At 38.4% G+C, this 15,446-nt stretch overlaps 1 protein-coding gene and 1 pseudogene across 7 annotated transcripts in view; one reads left to right on the top strand and one right to left on the bottom strand.

Moving 5' to 3' along the window:
• The window catches only part of LCLAT1 (lysocardiolipin acyltransferase 1), a 259,010-nt gene that overhangs the window by 32,065 nt on the left and 211,499 nt on the right, over positions 1-15,446 (bottom strand). The gene's annotated exons all lie outside the window — the stretch shown is intronic.
• On the top strand, positions 1,376-7,581 carry LOC143661718 (structural maintenance of chromosomes flexible hinge domain-containing protein 1 pseudogene; annotated as a pseudogene).

Below are 15,446 nucleotides of genomic sequence, written 5' to 3'. Positions count from 1 at the left end.
ATAGCTTTTGGACTCCTATTCTTGTCTCCCTCCCCCTAGATTGTGTGTATATTTTTTACTTTTCTATGAAATTAAAAAATTTTTTCCATTTAATGTTATAATCCAGTATATTTTCTTTCAAGCAATCATCTTTTCTAGCATTCTTTATAAAGCAACCTCTCTTCACTGTACTGAAATACTGACTTGGTCATATAATAAATTCTCAGATGTATAGTTATCTAGTCTCCCTTCTCTTTTCTGCTCCATCAACCTGTGTCTACTCCTGCTCTAAGATCACACTGATTTCCTTAGTGACAATATCTGGTAAAGCAAGTCTGCCTACATGTTCTTTTTATGCTGCACTTAGCTTCTCCTGGCAACTGCTTTTGCAATATAAACTTTAAGAGCATTTAATTAAAATCAACAACAAAAAAATTAGCCTCCAAATTTATCTCCAAACATAACGGAAATTGCATTTGCATTGTATTTACCTTGTAATTTTGGAAGAAGTAACATTTTCGTATTATTTTCTCATCCAAGAAAAACATATGCCTTGTCTATTTGTTCAAATGTTATATTATGCCTTTCAGTTTTCTTCATATACTTATGTAGCTTTCTTGTAAAATTTGTTCTTAAACGTCATTTTTTGTCACTATTGTGAATGAAATAGGTGTTCCTATTTCTATTTTGAGACAATTACTACTAGAATAGAATCTAAGAATTTATGTTGGAAATTGGGGAAAAAATCCCAAAGGAAACAGAGAAATTACTACAGATAAAAAGTAGACATGAAGGAAAACTAAAAATGAGTGAAAAGAACAAATGTAAAACTAAGAATTTGACAAGACTTAAGTTCAGAAGAGTTCTCGCCCACAATGCCAGACACCCGGGTTTAACTGCCGGTGCCTAACCATACAAAACAAAACACCCAAACAAACAAATGGTTTTGAGCATCTTACTGGCCCCAGTCCAGAGGAGGACTGGAACCCAGAGCAGCGAGCCCAGCATCAGCAGCTTTTATCCTGGGAGTATCTACCAACCTGAAAGATAATACGTGAAACCCTGAGCTTCAGTCTCAGGGGGTGGTGAAGTTGACAGTTCAAGTCCACGCCTCCCAGAGAGGGGGGTTTGGTTCAACAATCTGCTGCCCCCGAAGAGCCTAGGAACAGCAGGGAGCAGCAAGAGAAATGGCCCCTGCAGGGACCCTTCTAAGCCACCAAGCCTCAGACCCTGAAATGATGTCGTTCTAGGCCTCAAATTACTTCCGCGCAGCGCGAGCCCGGGCGCCAGGACCGGCCAGATGGGCCGGGGGAGGTCATGGCGAGTCGGAGAGGTGCTGGGCCCGTCTGGGCTGAAAAAAAGCCATCCTCCAGGAGGTGCCCCACGGCTCTCGGGCATGCCCCTCACGCGCCAGTCCCTACGCTTCCCTCCCCCTGGGCGGACCCGGCGGGTCACCCCACCTCCAACCCACCGTGGGCGCTTCGTTCTCCTGCGCCACGCGCCCCCGAGGCGGCCTCCGTGGCGGGTTGCAGCCGAGGCTCGCGCGGGAGCGGGGCTGCGGAAGCGCCGTGCGTCTGAGCCAGGCGAGTCGATGCCCGGGTGAGCTCCGTGCCCGGCGTGCTCGCGGCCACCGCTGTTAGGGGTCTTTGGTCGCACCAGGCGGAGGCATCTGGCCGTCGGGGCACGCAACGGTCCCGAGCGCGGCGGCGGCAGGCCCTGCTGTCCGCCCTCCTCTGCCCGCCCTCGCTGCTGTCCGCCCTCCTCTGCCCGCACACGCTGCTGTCCGCCCTCCTCTGCCCGCACGCGGGGGCGCGGCCACAAGCCGCTGTGCAGGTCGGAGCGCGCGGCTGTCCGGAGGGCCGCGCTTCTGTCTATCGGACACTGGGCATTTCATCTGAAGAGACATTTGTTATTGCAAGTAGGTTGGAAGTTACTTGTGATAATTTTAATGCAACCTGTTAATGATGGAGTCACTCTCTACCTGCTCCAGTCAGTCAGTCAGTCACTACTAACAGCTACAAAAGAACCAACTCCTTACCTCACTCTGACACGCGGGTTAAAAGTGGCATGTATGAATATTACGAAAGTGAAGGACAGAATCTTTTGCCATTTGCTCTTGCAGAATTAATTGACAATTCATGATGTTATTTCTCGAAACATTAGTATTAGAAGAATAACAGATCAAACTGCTTTTTGATGAAGCCCAAGGAAAGCATGCTGTTGCAGTGGTGGATCATGGAAGGGGAATGACCTCTAAACAGCTTAATATCTGGACTGTGTATAGGGTGTTAAAATTTACAAGGCAAGGTGACTCTGAAAGTGATCACTCAGGATATATTCATCCAGTTCATTTCAGCTGTGCAGCTGAAATAGTGACATTTCCTACTTCAGTGCTGGGGGCAAGCAGCTCTTTTCTTTGTTGGACCATCAGCCGGAATAAGCAAACCTGCATATTCCCAAGATGTTCGTGAGCTGGTGATTTCTAAATAAGATTTTGAGAAGAAAGAAAAACAAAGAAGCAATATATAGTGGATACATTAGAAACAGCCATCTGATTCTGTTCACATTACTAATGATGATGAACGATTTCTACATCATCTTATCCTTACAGGAGGAGGAAAAAGATAGGTTTACTGCTGTGGTTATCACAGGGGAGCACCAGGACACATACAGTAGTTAAAAATTACTTCCCTCTTTAGACACAAGTTGAGCACGTATTTATCATTTTGGCAACAATGATATTGAAATTTCTGTGTTTGAAGGAGAGAAAACACCTAAGATTATCAAGCTAAGAGAAAAACAAGATGACATGCAGATGTGTATAAACACAGCAGCTGACAGTTTTGAGTTCAAGGCTCATGTTGAAGGAGACATGTAGTGGAGGGGATTATCCAATAGCATCCTTTCTTATATGATAGAGAAACTTATTCTGATGATCCATGCTTTCCCTCAAAATTAAAAAATTAAGATGATGATGATTGTTTCATACTTGAGAAAGCAGCAAGAGAGAAAAGATCTATCTTTGAATGTTTTTGGAATGGATGATTAATACCATATACATCTGTTGAAGGCTTTGGTGTACTCCTAAGTAAAGAAGGTTCACACCAATTGAATGCTACAATAGAATATCTGGTGCAGTATTCACTGATGACAAATTTCAGTTCAGCACAAATAAATTGACTTTTATGGATCTTGAGCTACAATTGAAAGATAAGAACACCCTTTTCACAAGGATCTTAAATGGACAGGAACCACGAATGAAAGCTGACAGAGAATTTGCTTTGTGGTTGAAGGACTGTCATGAAAAGTATGACAAATATAATTTATACTCTTGAAGGAATAATTACACAGCCTGTCCTTCCTTCTAAAAACAGGGCCCCTGGGCCACATACTCAGCAATGGAATGGGATGGAAAAATATACAAAGCTGGACAGCTGGTTAAGACAATTAAGACACTTCCCCTTTTTTATGGAAGCATAGTGAAATGTTTTCTTTATTAGTGAAATGTGATCATGATGGAGAAGTATATGCTACAGGAGTAGAAGTTCAAATTTCAATGGAACCTCAAGCAATATTTGATGAAATAAAAACTGTGACAATTGCAAAGCTGGATAGGACAGTTGCTGAGAAAGAAAAAACTGTAGACGATGAAATGGCAAGGCTCCTTGATAGGCTGTCAGTAACTTGGCCTGAAGGAAATGAATTATTTCCAAATGAGATTAGGCTTGCTGGAATGCCTACTGGTGCATTAATAATTAAAATACTGAATAAAAAGGGAAAGCCATGCAAAAGCTTCAGGAACAAGACATGGAGGGTCAAAGAAACTCCTGGTTGAGCTTAAAATTACATTACATTCTTCAAGTGGAAATAAATAATTTCACATATTAGTCAACATGGAGGAAAATGGCCTTACTCATTTAAAAATATGGAAAATATTTAAAAATTGGGGAACAATACATTGAAATTACAAGTTGTCTTGAATGAAAGTAATGCAGCCACCCATGCAGGAAGACCACTACCATCTAAAACAATTAAATTTTGTGTTAAAGAGGGCAAGCCAGAGAAACTTGCATTTGTTCTTCTGGATCCTTCTTTTTTTGGTTGGAGTCCCATTCAATATCCCTCTACAGTTTCAGGATGAATTTAGCCACACTAGTCAACTTGTAACTGATATTCAGCCAATTCTTGAAGCAAGTGGTTTATCTTTTCTTTCTGAAGAAATAATTAAAGGACCAAATTGTGTAATTCGAGGTGCTACAGCTTAGTTAGGGTCCTGTAAACTCTTGTCAAGGCAAGAATTTCAATCTGAAGGTTATTCTGCAGGGTTTAAAAGAAGACTCAGAGATTTTGAAAATTAGATTACTACCTGACCCCCCCCCCCCCTTGTCAACTGAAAGTGAAACTTGATTCTGCAATTTTGGTTATAGAAAATGGAAGAGCTTTCCCATTTCAAGTAGAAGTTTTGGATGAATCAGACAATATAACAGCACAACCAAAACTGACCATTTTAGGTTTTCAGGTGTTGCAAATCTTCCAATCTATTCTGTGGATTGCAGTAGTTCTGGAACTAGTATTTTAACTGGATCTGTGATTCAAGTTCAGAATATTAAAAAAGACCAGACACTCAAAGCAAGACTTGAAATACCTAGTTGTAAAGATGTGGCAGCTGTGGAGAAGACTATTAAATTGCTTCCCAGTAGCCAAGTTGCATGACTCCAGATATTCAGTGTGGAAGGACAAAAGGCAATCCAGATCAAATGTCAGAATAAAGTTAATTGGCTAGCAAGCAATATTATGTATAATCTTATTTTTCAAATGTATGATAAGGGAGACAGAGAAATTGATATAACATCAACTTTAGCAGAAGAAATTAAAGTTAACTGGACTCCTGAGATTAACAAAGAACACTTGTTCCAAGGTCTCTTTCCTGATGTATAATTACCAACATCTATAAAAGATATACACTATTGTCAGGTTTCATTCCAAAATGATCATGTGTCTTTAAGTGCATTTACAGTAAGACCATTTCCTGATGAACCTAAGTATCTAAAATATGAGTTAAACGGAGGAAAAACAGTACAGATGGGCCAAGAGTTTCAAGGAGAAATTATTGTAATAGTTACAGATCAGTATGGAAATCAGATTCAAGCATTCTCATCAAGTTCTTTATCTACTTTGGGAGTTGCTGGGGTTGGACTTGATAGCTCAAAGTTGAAAACTATTTTTCAGGAAAACACACAGTGTAACAGGCATCAGATTTATTCCAGGTCCTTCTGGAAATAAGAATCTTTATTTTCTTTGGCATGAGTTTTCTGACTTTTTTCGAGTGCAACTGATTTCTGGATCCCCAGCTAAACCTCTCCTTATAGACTGGCCCAAATGAAAGGAGTCCATTCCATTAATTAATGGAAAAGAAGAACCCACTGATTGCTCAACTTTGTGATCAGTGGGGTAATCCAGCACCAAAGGTTAAAATAAATCTTATGAAAGCTAGCAATTTGAAGCTCACTCCTTCAAATCAACGGTATAAAACAGATGAAAACAGCAGGACTAATTTGAGAATGTTCAGCATTTTTGCTCCTAGGGGAGAACATATTATGCGGGTTAAAGGCATCTATAACAAAAATACCAAAGAAGGACCTATAATGAAATTAATGATTCTTTCACACCCTGAAAAACCCATTCGTCTCAATGTTAAATATGATAAAGATGCCTCCTTTTGAGCAGGGAGTCTATTCACTCATTTTATTATAAACTGTTGTTTCTGAAGATGAAAGTATCATTAAAAATATTAACCCAACATGTATTTCCATGAAAATGTGAAAACTGTCTGGCAGCGGGACCTGACCACCAGCAAAGGAAGAAACATTTAGTTGTACTAAAATAAACGACAACAAAAAACAAGGAAGATGGTTGCTTCTATTTCAGGGATAAAGTAATTCCTATCAAAGTGGGGATATATTATATCCAGTTTGGTTTTATGATGGATAAAGCAAATATTCTCAACAGTGAGCAGATTACAGTTGATGTTCTACCTAATCAACCAGTGAAGTTAGTTCCTAAAATTCAACCAGTTCCCACAAGCTGTTTCTAATGTTCACTCAATTGCCAGTAGGACCTTGGTGAAAGATTTACATCTCAATATCAGGGATGAATACAGCAATCATACTGAAATTAGTTTGGTTGGCACTATAGCAGCTACTATTAAAGATTCTAATGAGAAAGATACTGTATACCACTCCTTATCAGGAAAGTTAGAACACTTGAATTTCCTTTATGAATGTTTCAGCTGCTATCACAAATCTAGTGCTGGCAGAAAATAGTTCTGAAAGGGATAGTACTGGATATTTTATTATATTTGATATAATAAAATATATCAGCTATAATTAGAACCATATATCCTACCATTTATGTTTTTCAATGATGTAAAGAAGCAACAACAAATGGCAGCACTTACGATAGAGAAGGACTGATAATCTCAGTCTATTATTGTGCATAGAAGTTTATTTGAACCAGCAAACAGCTTCCTGATGAGATGAAATGCCAGCGTGAAGAAACAGAATTAAAAGAGGTCCAGTTATGAATGAACTAAAAGCACATAATATTGACATTCCTATAGCACAACAGGTACAGTTCTAGGTCATACACAGTGAAGCACTTTTGAAAAGAAAGAGATCAGAACAGTAAGAACTGAAAAAAAAAATCCTACAATATCATGTACTCTTCCAAACTATACTAAAGGCAGTGTGGATGTTTTGGGAAAGATTGCCCATTTAGCACAAACTGAAGATAATAGATAGAGCTGCAATGGTTACTTCTTGGCATCTGGCAAGTGACATGGACTGTGTGGTCACCCTGACCACTGATGCTGCTTGCTATATCTAGATGAAACTCAAGGTCATCAGCAGGTGTTGCCCCTTGATTCTGTTTATAAGAAAACTCTTCCAGATTGGAAAAGGCCTCTACCTCATTTAAGAAATGGAAAACTATATTTTAAACCCATTGGCGATCCGGTCTTTGCCCGAGATTTGTTAACATTTCCAGAGAGTACAGAACATTGTGAAACAGTATTTAGTTTGCTGTTAGGAGACACCATAATTTTGGATAATTTGGATGCTGCCAATCATTATAGAAAGGAGGCTGTTGTTAAAATGACACACTGTTGTACACTGCTGACCAGTGATGGAGATCGCATTTGAAGTAATGGAGAGTTTGGCGGCCTTCAGAATAAAGCTCCTCCAATGGATAAACTTTGGGAAATGGTATTTGGAGTTCCAATACCAAAAAGGGTCTGATTTTAGGGGAACAAATCGATCTTCTCCAGCAGTATCATTCTGCTGTGCGCAGACTGGGCAGTGTGAATGAGGACCTCAATGGTCAGGTGGAGAACCTTCACACTGAATGAAGAAGAGGCAAGAGTTTCATGAACAAGAGAAAAATCTGAAATTAGTAGAGGAAAAGCTAGGTATGACTCCAACACCTAAGTGTAATGACTCATTGTGCCATTCAACAAAGCCTGATGTGACAGACTGTCCAATTTCTGCTAAATGAATGAGTAGAGAAGCTGTGAGACAAAGAATTATAACCAAAACAAGCGTGTGAAAGGTGAAAGAGAGATGGGACTGTTGGTCTCACTGAGAATGCCCTGATGTCTGCAGCTGTTTCAGAAGGCCAAGGGAGTGACTTACCAGATTGAATATTTCTGGGGACAAGACAAAAATCAGGGCATGAATTTCCATGTCTAAATGGGACCGGAAACAACAGTTCAATTTAATGAATCTCACTGGGCAATATGGACTTACTGGAATTAGTCCAGTCATCCTGCCCTTTGTCATTATCTTGCAAATGTGTCAGAGGAAAATGTGCAAATATGGCAGTGACTATAAAACTCACATGACATTTATTAACACTGAAAACAAGTTTATGTACTATGTTTCAATATAATTATCATGGGATCATGGGATGTTAGAACTATTTCTTGCAAACAAATCTTTTTATTACTTTTGTGTGAATTTATTTAACAAAACTGTTTTCTAGGGAAGTTTCTAGAGGTTAGGTTTTAATTATGAACTCAGTAAAGAATTCAGGATAAAAGTAGAAAAAGCAAAGGTATCTGAGAATTCAAATGTTAAGATAACATAGAAAAACATTGTACATTAATTATTTCTTTCTTTTTTTTTTGACATGGGCAGGCTCTGGGAATCAAATTCAGTCTCTGGCATGGCAGGCGACAACTCTGCCACTGAGACACCGTTGCCTGCCCTATTTCATAATTTTTAATTACTGTTTTTAAAGGGTTAAAAAACATACAGTCCCACATTAATGCAATAAAGGTCTGCTTGAAAGTTGTTGCAAAAAATATATATAATGTAGAGAAACAGTTTAATATAACTAGGATGTAAAACAACTTGAGCAAGAAAACAGCAGGAATAAGAAAAACAGAACCAGAAGGAATTCCGATTTTGGAATTCCAGACAGAATTTGATAAGAAGCATAAAATAATTGGGCTTCCTGTGTTCAAGGAGATGAACAAGCTTAAAATTGTGGCAGAGAGCTGAAGATACAAAAAGGGGCATAGCAGATCTGGAAAAAAAACAGTGAAATTCTAAAAATAATAACAATAAATTAAGAACATGATGGTTGGGTTTAACAGCAGATTAACCAAAGATGAAGAAAGCATCAGTGAACTGGAAGATAAATCAGAAAAAAAATCTAGAAAAAGTTCAGAGAGATTGGGAAATAAAGGAAAATATCGAAGAGAGGCCTGAATGAGAGCCACAACAATATGTGAAGAATAATCGTTAAGAATCCCTCAAAACTTGGTATATAAGTTTTGGTAACAGAAGTTGGTGATGGAAGCACATTACAAATGTAATTAGTGCCACTGAATTGCATGCTTGAAGGTGGTTAAAAAGGGAAATTTAACATTTAATATATGTTACCACAATGAAAAAGAGAGAGGAAGAAAGAGAAACTTCCAAAACTGATGAAAGACATCAAGTCAGAAATTTAGGAAGTCCAATGTATACCAAGCAGGATAAAGAAATAGAAATCTGTATCATAGGGATTAGAAAAACAAAATACAGGAAAAAATCGTAAAAACAGCCAGAGAAAAATATAAATCAATAGCTGGCTTCTGAGCAGCAACAACAGGATATAATAATAATCCTAAAGACTGCAGAGTAATTTCTTCAATGTGCTAAAAGAAAAAGAAAAAAATGTCAACCCAGATTTCTACAAACAATGAAAATATCCTTCAAAAAATTAAGGCAAAATAAATATATTTTCAGAAAAATAAAAGTGAAGGGAATTCATCACCCACAGACCCACACTAAAGGCCATTTTAAAGGATGACTTTCAGACAAATGGAAAAGTAATCACAGATAGAAGGTCAACGGTGCAGGAAAGAATAAACAGCAAATAAAATGGCAAATGTATGAGTAATATCAAAACTGTTTTCTAAGTTTGAAGTATATCTTCTTACACAAAGACTGAAATAATCAATAACAACGGGATATAACACTAAAAAGTAGCAGAACTACTTTTAAAACAGGTCCCTAAGTAATTTCCCAATGGCTTAATATTCAGGTGGGAAAATTTTTATACCAAAAGACCCCTCCTCTCTTGCTTTGCATCTTCTGGGCCCCCTGGGGTTGGAGAGCTCAGACTCCCCACCCAAGTCCTTTACCGGCGTCTGGTCCTGCCACGGCCCCAGACCTCTCACACTTGGCACAGACTGGAGTTGGGGCAGAGAGGAAGCAAGCCACACTGAAATTACTCTCTCCAAAGTAAGCAGCAAAAAGTACTATTACATACTAGTGCTAGCACACACACACACACGTTACACTTTTTATGTTATATCTTAATGAGTTATCTCACATAGTTTATCCTCTGACTGATTTAATGACATTTTATTTTTCAGTATATTTGTGTTAGAAGATGCAATTCTTGCTGACCCTTTCCTTGATATTCTTAAGATGGCAACAGATTTGCTTGATAAAAATGTGTGCTCAATTTAAAAATCATATCAAATAGCATTATTAAATTCAGCCTGTTTTTTTTGAGACATATAAATTGTTGTATCATTAATTTATAATAGGGACAAAGGGCACAGGTGGTAATTTCACATCAGGCCAACCTGGCAGCTGCACCCATGTGCCGCAGAGATGTTAGTATATAAATTACAAAGCAAAAATATAGAGCAATGAATAAAACAACATAATGTGCTACAAAGAGAAAGAGATCAGGATACTAGTCCCAAATCATTTTCATTCCCAGGATCTACTAAACATAACTGTCACTTAAGCCTGTGTATCTTTACATCAGTGTACAGATGACATGGAATTATTTTGCCTATTCTTTCAAAAATTCATATTCTTTGTTTTCATAATTCTTTAAAAGGAAAAGATGTACTAAAATGATATTGAGAAAAAATATTTAAAAATCAGTGTGAAAAAACAAGAGTAGTAACATAACTGATCTTATTGGTGGGATCAACAAATTTGTTTAGATGTGACAACACCCCTGAACGTGAATCAATAATCAATTAAAAGATTTAGAAGTTGTCAGCACATGCATAATCTACTCATTTGCTGGTCTTTGAAATAAATCAGATCAGAGACAGCATGTTATTTTGGTCACTATGCTCTGATGTTAAGACTGAAGATGACTAATGATGCACTTAGACATTACTATTTAACAAGTGCCTACTAAGTGCCAGACATTGTTCATTCCGCAAGTATCTACTGAGCAGCTAGAAATATGCCAGGCACAGCTATAGGCATTTAGGATACATCAGTGAACAAAAGAAAGACCCCTGCCCTTGTAGAGCTTACTGATCAGAATACTAAGTCACTTTAAAGTGAACTAACAATCTTTGAGATATTATCCCTGCTTTGGAGCTGTAGAAATTAAGTCACCTGCTGAAGGTCACAGTCTGTAAGTTCTAGCTGACTCTAAAGCCTTTCTCCTAGACTACTCTACCTCCCACAGACTGCGTATTAAAGAACAGCAGCAGCTGTGGGGTCAGGCTGACCTGGCTTTGTGTCCAGACAGTGACTTGCTAACCATGAGATTTTTGAGCAAGGTATTTAAGCTCCCTGGAACCTTGGGCTCCTCATCTGCAAAATGGGAATAATGCTTTTTTTGGAGGGCTAAGAAAAAATATACAACAATTACCTGGCAAATTCCAGATTGTATTAGTCAAGGTTTTCTAGAGAAAAAGAACCATCAGGAAAGGTCTATAAATATGAGATTTATAAAGGTGTCTTATGCAACCATGGGAATGGAAGAGTCCAAAATCTGTAGAGCAGTTTGTGACTCTGGCAGCTCTGACAAAGGGTCTGGACGAACTCCACAGAAGAGGCTCACTGACTGAAGAAGAGTGAAAGAGTCTCTCTTCTTCCTTTAAAGCCTTCAACAGAATGATTATCTTATTGGGGGAAGACAGGCCTTAGTTGATCGCAGATGTAATCAGCCACAGATGCAATCAACTGCCTGATGATGTCATACACCAGCCTTCCGGCTTATCAACCAGCCACAAAATATCCTCGCAGCAACAGTCAGGCCGGTGCTTGCTGACCCAATGACTGGGCAGAGTCACTTGGCCGAGCTTAGACACCAGAACCGACCCATCACACAAGTATTCACCAAAGACGGCGGTGACCACTGGGTATAAGATGACGGCATCAAGAGGAGGAAAAAAAAAAAAAGACAAACCCCTTTAAGAAAGATAAAAGATGTCTTTCGGCAAGTTAGTAAAGGAAGCCTATAGTACCTGGTCAAGAAATCAATTCCATGCAGATGAAAGATCCTGATGTTATTGATTCTTTGAATTTCTTTTAATCTTGTACTATATTATTTTCGTCATTTAAGCACATACATGCATGGGTTCAGAATTTTGCAATAATTTTATACAAAGTATAAATAACTGAAGTGTATGTAAATTTTTGTGCAGTTATCTACTCCTGGACAAAGCTTAATTAACTGGTCCACAGAACCACAGCGTAGGCCCTACCATCCACTTCGTGGCAGCTATCTAAACTACAGCAGGGTGTCTAAATTCTAATCTTGTAAACCTAAAGCATTTATGATGATGATATAGTTTCAACTTTTAAAAAGAGGCCTCAGGGCCACAGTGGCTCAGCAGGCAGAATTCTCGCCTGCCACGCCGGAGATCCAGGTTCAGTTCCCGGTGCTGCCCATGCGAGAGAAAAAAAAAAGAGGCCTCAAAGCCAAGTTTGTCACTCCTCCACCTACCATCTTTATTGTATATATGATTTTGCACATAAAAGAGAGTTATCGTCAAATCTTCAATTTCTCCTATTTTTCTTTAAGAGGAATAGTTTGACTGAAGATGAAGTGTTGTCTGGTGGAAGCGGGGGGTGGAACAAGTTCTTGTTTTATCCATGAGTAAGACAACTAGAGAGTAGGAGATGAGTGTTAGTGGTTACAGTCCACAGTTTTGTACTTTCCTTAGTCCTGGGCTCTAACATTGGGGGTCATACTGGTCTGAAAATACCTGCCAAATGACCTCCTTAAATGATGAATAATTACATCTTTTTTTTAAGTACTCAGAATCAGAATTCGATAAGCTTAACCTCAGCCTGACTGAGGACTGAAGATCTTATTAAAATAAGATTTTCTTAATCGACCAAGACTAATCCAACAATGTAGGCAATCTATAGTAGGAGCTCATTAGTTCAAGACTCTCTAGTTGATGAAAGGCATGGGGGAGATATGTCTGAGCAAGGCTAGGCCTATTCTAAAGGCTACTTTCCCCACTTCTCACTACTATCACCTGCTTATATCATTCCTTCCCAAACAACCAAATCAAATATGCCAACAGCGAACACATTTCATGGCCTTTGTACTCTTTTGTAGAAACAGTCATCTTCACTCTCCCTTATCGTTCTACCTTGCACTTTATCTTAATACTCAATAAAACAAAATGAGGTGGCAGTGGCAGTGACAGTAAAGAATCTGAATCCGCACAGGAAATATTCATAACGTTATATGCAGGTCTTCAGGGTGTCCAGTTCTTCATCTGTGCAAAGGCTGCAACTACTGGGATGAAGGGATAATCTGATGGAACAACAATATCTTTTCTACTAAGAGGATAAGAATCAGGTGATGTGTAGTTCAACTGAAGGAAAAAAATCTCAGATCCTTCCAAGACTGCCAAACAACAATAGGGTCTATTCTCCTAATGTATACAGGATTTCTTTCAAAGTTAAAAAAAATAAGAAAAAGAAAATGTGCTTTATGTAGTTTGAAAGACATCAAAGAACAGAGCAGATACACTGATACCAACATCATATACCATTTTGATACTTTCGATCAAAACAGATTACATTTTCCTGTGTTTTGTTTTTAAATTAAATATCAACAATGCTCAAAGACAGATGCTAACATTACAGAATTACAGAAAATGGGAAACATACCTAAGTACTCTAGGCCTTTTTTAAAGGATCAAAAATAACCCAGGTGGTAATCTACATTTGTAGATTCAGCTGCTGGTTGTGAATAGCTGTGGTTCACCACATCACTCCATGTGCTCTTCCAGCAGATAATTCATTGTTTTCTTCCATCCAGAAAAGTCTAGAATCAATTGCTGAATAGAAGGGAGGGAACATTCTACATAACAGTGCTCTTTCTGTGTATTTTATTCCTTGGATTAGACAAGACTCACAAAAAAGGAAAGACTCCACAGTATTTCCCAAACATTACCAACTAGAACTCAGTGTTAACATACTTCTCAAAGCAAATCCTCCCAAAACACCTATGGAGCCTGACGTTGGGTGGAGGGGGTGTTAAAGGTACATTTATTTTTTAGTAAACTTCCAGTTTCAGTAGAAAGCAGAGGGCTACAAATTCACAATGTTTGTTAAATAACTCTACTATATTTGAGCAGAAGAAGTAAAATTGGGTTTGAGGAACCCCTCAAGTAAACCAAGTATTAAGAAGCAGATGCCTTCTCGCAAATATTCATTAGGAGACAGGGAAAAGGGGAGGAAAAATACTTCCTTCTAGGGATCGGTTCTTATGAATAAGCAAAACAAACAAAAAGTCACTGTAGTAATAAGAACTGAGCTTTCTGTTTAAACGGTTAGAAAAAAACATATGGAGAGTTAGTATCTGGATGAAAAGCTACTAATCACCACCTGATGGTTAGAGCTGAAATATTAAAACAAGGGAATTTGAAAGAAAACAGAACTTAAACTGGAAGAATAACAATACATTATGGAAATAAATCAGCATGCATTAAAAAATGTCAAATAGTCAAAGACTGTTTCTTTTAGTTCTCTTGACTTGGGGGACAGAAATGTCTTTCAAAATTTAATTGCAGTCTTGAGTTATGAAGTGGTATTTTGAAAACAAAGAGCAAGTGTACCTATTAAAGACAAGCTACATTTAAAATGGAGAATTTTTATTCTCTAAATCTATCTAAACACATTGACAGAAGTTTCCTATGGAAAACGCAATGCTACCATTTTATGGCAGTCACTACAAACTGCAGTGATCTATTCCTTCTTCCTAGAAGAGAGCCTATAAGGGGTGATTCTCAGTGGTCTAAGAATCATCTGGGGCACTGGCTGAAAATGAAGATTCCTGGGCTTCAACATCGAAGATTTTCATTTTGTATGTATGGGGCAGGATCCAGGAATCTTCAAGGAGATTATGATGGGGGGGTTGGAGCCACACTTTGGGGAACGCTGAGCTATGGGGATGGTTCTAAGCAGAGAAGGCCATGGGAATTGTGTTTAACAGGGCTCTGGAATCATATAGACTCTAGGTTGTTTGCCTAATTCCACTCCTTCCTAATATGTGGCTTTGGGAAACATATGCAACATCAGAGAGGATGATTTGAGATCATCCTTAGTAAGTAATCAATAAATGTTGTCTCTTTAAATTGTTTTTAAATTTATTTAAGGTGAAGACAATTTGATGCTCTCTCATTCACATAACAGAGTCTAGTACTTAATTATAACTGCCATAGTTGTGGCCAGATTGGAGATTTAAGGCATTGAACAGAGTATTTTGCTATTTTGAGGTAAAAGAGAGAGACCTTGAATGTGATTTTGTAACTGAGGGGACAGCAAGAGGGCACAAAATGACTATAATAAGAAGAAAACATTTAAAAAGTGAGAAGATAGCAAAGACAAGTTCTGTTGGGGTTTCAATTTTGCCAAAAGGCCTAGTGGCTTCTAAATTTAGCACTGAAAATCATTTCTTGTTGCATGTGGCATGCACAAATCATCAATGACAGACATATTTCTGTCATATTTCATCAGGCTGGATGAAAAAGAATAGCTTCTTTCTCCTCTAATTCAGTCTAGTTTCTCAATCATTCCCAATCCTTTATACAGCAGGAAAATAATAGGAAATAAAAAAAATAGGTGCATGAGTAAAGTCTCCTTTTTCTCTTCATTATTACTGGAATGTCTGGTAAAGGTCCATGTTTGTAG

This window comes from Tamandua tetradactyla, chromosome 17, assembly GCF_023851605.1.
Source record: "Tamandua tetradactyla isolate mTamTet1 chromosome 17, mTamTet1.pri, whole genome shotgun sequence".
NCBI classification, from domain to species: domain Eukaryota; kingdom Metazoa; phylum Chordata; class Mammalia; order Pilosa; family Myrmecophagidae; genus Tamandua; species Tamandua tetradactyla.
The sequence above is the reverse complement of the archived record's forward strand: the minus strand, read 5'-3'. Positions and strand labels throughout refer to the sequence as shown.